At 36.5% G+C, this 8,047-nt stretch overlaps 1 long non-coding RNA gene across 1 annotated transcript; it reads right to left on the reverse strand.

The window, feature by feature from the left end:
• Nucleotides 1-4,325: 4,325 nt before the first annotated feature.
• Nucleotides 4,326-6,838, reverse strand: LOC107772068 (uncharacterized). The gene is made up of 5 exons (XR_001644971.2): nucleotides 6,705-6,838; nucleotides 6,415-6,601; nucleotides 5,743-5,821; nucleotides 5,573-5,645; nucleotides 4,326-4,665 (listed from the first exon to the last, which is right to left on the reverse strand). It is a non-coding gene; the product is annotated as an uncharacterized LOC107772068 (long non-coding RNA).
• Nucleotides 6,839-8,047: the final 1,209 nt, after the last annotated feature.

Consider the following 8,047-nt stretch of genomic DNA (forward strand, 5'->3'; position numbering starts at 1 on the left):
GTATTAGGATAAGGAGGAAGAAGAGGTCAGTACGAGGACGCCCCAGGATTAGGTGGGGCGCCTTAACTAAGGATAAAGCTAAAGAGTTGGAAGGAAGGTTATCAGCAATGAAAGCTTGGAGAAGCAGTAGGGACGCAAGCAAATGTGGTCGACGACGGCAGACTGTATAAGAAAGGCGGCGAGAGAGGTGTTAGGGATATCTACGGGCCACTATGGTAGACACAAAGGAGATTGGTGGTGGAATGCAGTTGTCCAAGGTAAGATGGAAGCAAAGAAGGCGGCTTACCTAAGGTTAGTAGGGAGCACTGACGAGGAGGAGAAGAGAGAGAACAGTCAAAGGTATAAGGTAGCTAGGAAGGAGGCGAAGATGGCAGTGACGGAGGCTAAGACGACAACTTTTGCTCGTCTGTATGAGGAACTAAGGAACAAAGGTGGGGAGAAGAAGTTATTCCGACTCGCTAAGGCGAGAGAGAGGACAACTCGGGATCTGGACCAAGTGAGGTGCATAAAAGATGATGACGGCAAAGTTTTGATGGGAGATGACCAGATTAAGAGGAGGTGGCAGACCTACTTTCATAAACTTCTAAGTGAAGAAGGGGACCAGGATACTATACTTGGGGAATCGAGGAATGCCGACAGTCACCATGAAGTAAGTAATTGCAGGGACATTGAGATCGATGAAGTCTTGGAGGCAATGCGTAAGATGAGAAGGGGCAGAGCTACCGGGCCAGACGAAATTCCGGTTGAACTGTGGAGGTGTGTGGGTAGAGCAGGCTTGGAATGGCTTACTGCATTGTTTAGTGTTATATTCAAGACTAATAGAATGCCTGAAGAGTGGAGGTGGAGTACAATGGTCCCGCTGTATAAGAACAAAGGTGATGTCCAGAGCTGTAACAACTATAGGGGCATCAAATTATTAAGTCATACCATGAAAGTTTGGGAGAGAGTGGTAGAAATGAGAGTGCGAAGGACGGTGTCTATTTCAGACAACCAGTTCAGGTTCATGCCGGGACGATCTACCACAGAAGCTATCCACCTTATTAGGAGGATGGTGGAACAGTACAGAGATAAGAAGAAGGATCTCCATATGGTGTTTATTGATCTGGAGAAAGCATACGATAAGGTTCCTAGGAAAGTCTTATGGAGCTGCTTAGAGGATAAAGGGGTCCCGAGTAATATATTAGGGTAATTAAAGACATGTATGATGGAGCTAAGACTCGGGTTAGGACAGTAGGAGGCGACTCTGAACACTTTCCAGTTATTACGGGGTTGCACCAAGGGTCTGCGCTCAGCCCATTCTTATTTGCCCTGGTGATGGATGCAGTGACTCATCATATTCAAGGGGAGGTTCCATGGTGCATGCTATTTGCTGATGACATTATTCTAATTGACGAGACAAGAGGCGGCGTCAACGAGAGGCTAGAGATTTGGAGACATGCTCTTGACTCTAAAGGTTTCAAGTTGAGTAGGACGAAGACGGAATACCTCGAGTGCAAATTTGGAGTTGAGCCGACGGAAGCGAGAGTTGAAGTGAGGCTTGACTCTCAAGTCATTCCCAAGAGAGGTAGTTTCAAGTAGCTTGGATCGGTTATTCAGGGGATCGGGGAGATTGACGAGGATGTCACACACCGTATAGGAGTGGGGTGGATGAAGTGGAGGTTAGCGTTGGGAGTCTTGTGTGACAAGAAAGTGCCACCGTTACTAAAAGGTAAGTTTTATAGAGTAGTGGTTAGGCCTGCCATGTTGTATGGAACTGAATGTTGGCCGGTAAAGAACTCACACATCCAGAAGATGAGAGTAGCAGAGATGAGGATGTTGAGGTGGATGTGCGGACATACAAGGATGGATAAGATTAGGAATGAAGATATTCGAGAGAAGGTGGGTGTGGCCCCCATGGAGGACAAGATGCGGGAAGTAAGACTCAGATGGTTCGGGCACATTCAGAGGAGGAGCACTGATGCACCGGTGAGGAGGTGTGAGCGACTGACTGTAGTGGGCACGCGGAGAGGTAGAGAAAGACCTAAGAAGTATTGGGGATAGGTAATCAGACAGGACATGGCGCGACTTAGGATTACTGAGGACATGGCCCTTGATAGGGAATTATGGAGGTCGAGCATTAAGGTTGTAGGTTAGGGGAGAGTGTGAATATTTCTACAGCACAATAGAGGGATACTATCCAGTTAGGAGTTAGACTAGGAATGTCATTGGTCGTCTATCGATGCGGGGCTTTACCTTCTAGTTGTACTATACCAGCCATCTATTTCGTAATTCGTATTTCGTATCATGTATTTCTTATTTCATATCTCTTATATACTGTTGTTATTTTTATTACGCATTTTTATGGTACTAATATATCATCTCCTGCTGCTTTTTTGAGCCGAGGGTCTCCTGGAAACAGCCTCTCTACCCTTCGGGGTAGGGGTAAGGTCTGCGTACATATTACCCTCCCCAGACCCCACTTGTGGGATTATACTGGGTCGTTGTTGTTGTTGTTGTTGTTTTACTCCTTAATTAAAGGAATCTGAAAATTCTTCTTTGTTTATATGAGAACAGGATTTGAAGTGCTTAATCCAGGCATTCTTGGATGCAGATTCCTCCAATATTCATTCTTCGATGCAATAAGTTTCTCGTTGAAGCCTAATCCAAAATATTGCTTTTGGTTCTTCCATATATTCCAGATGATGCTATTAGTTGTGATGGAAAATCAGTAGCAACTTTTGGTGAATAAATATTGCATTTCTTGGGAATGTTCGGTAATATTAACTGAAAATCTTACCTTAACTTCAAACATCCATCATAACCATTCCAGTTAGAGATAAGATGAAAACAGAATCAATTAGCAACAGAGATTATGCTAGATATATACTGAAAGAACATATCTTTCAGTATATTTTCTACAAAAATTCTACAAATATACAACAAATCAGTTTAAGTATGTATAAAGCAGTATTATTTGTAAGGGTATCTACATAATTACTACATTTATACTAAATTGTAGACCGTTTTTTGCAGAAGATTTGTAGAAGTTTTAGTCGTTTTTTATTTGTGAAAACAGAAAAAAAAGCATCTACAATCAGAATACAAATAATCTACAATTTATCTACAAAATATCTACAAACTAGGTACACTGAATTTTAATATCCCAATTCCCATTCAATTGTAGCGTAATTGTTATTTTCGACATAATTGCGTTTTTTGCAGAAGATTTTGTAGAAGTTTTAGTCGTTTTGGATTTGTAAAAATAGAAAACAAAGCATCTACAATTAGAATACAAATAATCTACAATTTATCTACAAAATATCTACAAACTGGGTACATTGAATTTTTATATCCCAATTCCCATTCAATTGTAGCATAATTGGGATTTTTGACATAATTTTGTTTTTTCAGAAGATTTGTAGAAGTTTTTATTTGTGAAAACAGAAAATAAAGCATCTACAATCAGAATACAAATAATCTACAATTTCTGCAATATGTCTTCTTCTTCATCTTCTTTGAGTTTCAATCTGAAATTCAGTCAAAACCAAGTCTAATCTTCACCAAAACCCCTCAAAATTGAGATATAAACTCCAAACCATATTCCCGATTATTTTCAACAACATCCAATCCAAACAAATAATGATGTTTGAAAATCCAAATTTGAATTCAAAGCTTTCAAGCTTTTTAATGGTTGTCAATGGTGGAATTGCTGCTCTCTTTTCATTTGCTTTGTATTACTGAAATTTGCGATTGAGAAATAGAGAGAGATGTAGAGAGAATTTATGGAAACAGAGTGTATCACAAAAACAGAGTATGGAAAATCTTGTTCTGCGTTGTGGAGATCAGAATGAAACCGACGATAATTATGGAATGTGCGTGATTTGCGTTGGGGAAGATCTGGAAATTTAATTCTCCTTTTTAGCGCGCAAAATAAAGAATCATAAAGCTACGGTGATTCCTTATTTAATGCATTGTATATATTAGGTAGAATACCATTAACATGAAGGGTAATAAGCAAACTAGGAACATATTTGATAATATAGTTTCATATATGGTATATATACGAAAAAGCCTCTTTAAATATTGAATAATTAAATAAAAAAGAATAAATAAAGTAAGGGGAACTTGGTCAATGAAAACCTACTAAAATTAATCCTAGTGGATTCAAGTAGAAAGACGATAAGCATAGATTTAATAGGAAGGAGAAGAGAAGACGCTGATGAAAAATCAACCTTAATTACACACACAAAAAAAAGAATACAAGATGGGAGTTCTATCTTTGGTTCAACTTCCTTTTTAGATTATTTGGGATCTTTACATAAATAATTAAACATATTCGTTGTACAGACCAAAGTAGTCGGTGTCTCTCTCTTGCTTTCCTACAGATTTTTACAAAGATCTCAAAATTCCTTATAAGGTTTCTTGGCTCAGCAACTCCCACTTATTTTTTCAAAAAGTTGGTGGATCCCCCTGGCTAGTACAATTTGTATATGCAGTATAAAAATTACACAACTTTAGAGAGCAAACAAATTAAGCTCCACCGTGGAGTAGACTTCTCCTTTTCTGCATTTGTACTCATGATTTTACTGAATGCCAACCGTTGATCGCAAGAGAACAAATTTACTGAAGGACTCTTGAGCACTATAGGTGCTTGTTGCATATTGTAATCCTAGCTGCTGTGGTTTGCTATCACAAGGAGCAATTTGATGAATTTGGTGTGATTTTTTCTTGTCAATATTTAAGATGCAGAAAAATGATAACGGAATCAAAATTATCTATTGTTTTGGCAAATCTTGATATGATAAAAAGCTTCTAGCTTTTCAACTTCGTCCGTATAAGCCAAACAGGGAGAGTAATTACTACACATGTTACCAAGTCATTAAATCTATTTGAGTAAAGAAGAATCTAACTTCAAATATTTGGACTTCTGTCTTTTGCATATATTATAGATAAAAATATCCTATTATACATGCACAATGATGTATATAAAAGTCTTCGCAATGGTTATATATTTTGCTCATGTACTGAAATATGTCCAAAAACCAAACTTGTTATATTTTGTTGATCTGCAACATTACTAATAGATGTGCAAGTATTAATTTGATATCAATTAATAATAAAGAACTCTTTTGACCTTAAATTTATCTGTTGTTATCCAAATGGAATATTGAAAAATTATAGATGATAAAGTTTACAATAATGCTCCTGCAGGGTTGAAACATCGAGCTCATTTCGTGGCGTGAGAACAGCTATATGGAACCAAAAACTATTATTTTCATCTCTCTTCCTTTTCAAGAATTTAAAACATCTTGTCATGCACTATCAGTTATAACGATTATCACTTTTAACCAGTAAACCTTAATAGTATTTGAATAGTTTCTTGGAAACTTTTCTGAAGAAATTTCTCAGCAATGCTTGTTGAAAAACATCTCCTAAGAAATAATTTGTACTTGATAGTTTTTAAAGTGATATTGTTAGTTATCACCTCAAAACAATACTTGGAATTTGTTTTGTCTTTCACGGTTATGATTTAATTTCTATGTAACTAAAACAAATGTAATGTAATTTCCTGAAACAATGAAATGGAAGGTACCTGGATCGATTGTCTTCTCATTAATTTCTTGATTCAAAATGATACTGAACAAGTGCATATCTCAAGGGTTCTCCTATCCAACAGAGGTGATCGACTTCAAAGGTTAATAATGGATGCGAGTAACTAAACTAAGTACAATATAATTTTCACACAATGATCAAAGGCAGTACATGGTCATGCGTGGAAAAACCTGTTCATGATCTCCAATTCACAATCATCCGCTGCTCCCAAATATTCTCCCAAAATAACCTAAACCATGTACCAAATACAGATATACTTGAGCAAAATCACAATAAAAGAACCAAGCAACGTTAATCCAGAGTGAGAAAATCATAGGTAAATTCAGTTGTAATTTGTATCATATAAGTTTCTATGATGCCTACGACAACTTAAAGTATCCTAATTCAATTTTCTTGACAATCGCCTTCAATAATTGATAAATGGGACACATCTATACAGCCATAAATCAAAAATAAAGAGAAAGCACATTATTTCCTTGACAATCGCCTTCACAAAATTGATAATGTTAGGCAATTCAATATTGAGGGATAGAACTAAAAAATATTGGAAACCTCAGACCTCAGTGTGCACCAAGTTGATACATAAGCAAAATTAAGAAAGTCAAGTCAGTTACAGAAATTGAATCTAGAGGTGAAGTATTTTTAAAAATTTGTATCTCATTACTAAAGCTGAAGTATTTACCAAAGAAGAACTGCTCAATACAAATAAAGTATCAAAATCAGCAACTGACATCATTACAGAAACAAAAACAGACACTAAAATTTTCGTTTAAAAAAAATATATTCAAAACTTAAAGGGTCTGAAAAGAATGTGGAATGCACCCCAAGGGCTTGAGAATTGGAAAAACTTGAAACTAACTCTTTCTCCTGATTGGGCTGCTCATTGTTCTGGCTCTGAAAATTAAACAATTTCTCTTTATACATAAGGCTCCTTACACATGAATTGATTCTCAGAAGTATAATCTTCATGCACAGAGAATAAGAAGTAGCAAATATTGCAACTCCAAACCTGTAATCACAAATGAACAAAGAGAGAATATAAAGCAAATATCATGTATGTGAGGTAGTCCAGAATAGAGAGAAATAAGAAAAAACAGAGGAAAGGAACATACCAAGAAAGAGAGAGAAATGAATGGTCTGAAGAAGGAAAAATGACACAAATGGAAATGGGTGTGGAAGTTGAAAATCAGTAGAGAGGAGAAGGTGGAATCTAGTTGTTTCACACAATTCAAATTTTAGAAACGCGTGTCACTACAAAGAGGAGAGTATTTGGGAAATTATGAATATATAATGTATAAATGGTTAAGGGGTGCGAACACAGTAATTAGAAGTTGTACAAAACTTTATCTGAATTGTACCTTAAATTTGGCTCTATTAAATTGGTTATTGAATCTTCTTGCCTTTCTTCTTTCTTCTGTTGGACAGGTGCATTGCCGGTTCTCTTTTAGCAGCTCCTTTTACATTCTTTATTATAATATATATATATATATATATATATATATTAATATTCATATGTGCATTCAAATTCAATTGGAGTTACATGATAATTGGACATCTCGGGCTTCAGATAATTTAGCTAGTTGGGTCATAGGCCCATTCTCTTTATTTATTTTGATCCAGTTTTGTATTATTTGTAATAATAGGCCCACTCTATAAATAGGCTTTAGAAAACTTTCTAGACAACTTTTGGCATAATTTCCAATATACAGATTCTCTCATTCGTTTTTGCTCTCACTTCTCTCTAAAAATCCTAACCATGGCTTCATCAAATCCGATTAATCTCTGAGTTTAACATGGTATCAGAGCCATGAAATCGTTGATCCTCATCTTCTACTCTCAGCGGTGTTACCCCTCGCCAATTTAGTTCCTTTGTCACCGGAATGTCTCATCTGTTTTTGCCAGTCTCGCGATCAGAGTTTTCTTCTGGTTTTGTTTGTTCTACTGATTTTTCTGCTCGATTAGCTTGGAGCGTCATTAATTTCTAGGAGATTCTTATGATTCACCCATTCATCGGAATTTTTGGAGGTTTTCTTCGAAGCTAGGGTTTCAGATCTGAGTAATCTTCAAGGCCTTTTTACTTCTTCAGGTCGCGAAGAAGTTTGGTACACTCTTTTTATTTCTCTACACTATCTATTGATTTTGTTGTGTTAGGTGATTGTATGTTGTTAGAAATTAGTTTTTTTTAGAAACTTTCTGAAAATCATAGGTGATTCTAGTTCAAATACTGCTCCTTACGTTCCTGAACCTACTAGTCCCTTATTCCTACTTCCTTCCGATGTCCTCAGCGTATCTCTTGTTAATGTACTTCTCTGGGACAGGTTTAGGGGGTTGGAAGCGTAATATGATAGTTTCTCTATCTGCTAAAAATAAAATAGGTTTTATAGATGGTTTATGCACTAAACCTGTTGAGACCTCTTCTTAGTATAGGCAATGAGATTGATGTAACAACATGGTT

The sequence above is a fragment of the Nicotiana tabacum genome, chromosome 1 (assembly GCF_000715075.1).
Source record: "Nicotiana tabacum cultivar K326 chromosome 1, ASM71507v2, whole genome shotgun sequence".
NCBI classification, from domain to species: Eukaryota; Viridiplantae; Streptophyta; class Magnoliopsida; order Solanales; family Solanaceae; genus Nicotiana; species Nicotiana tabacum.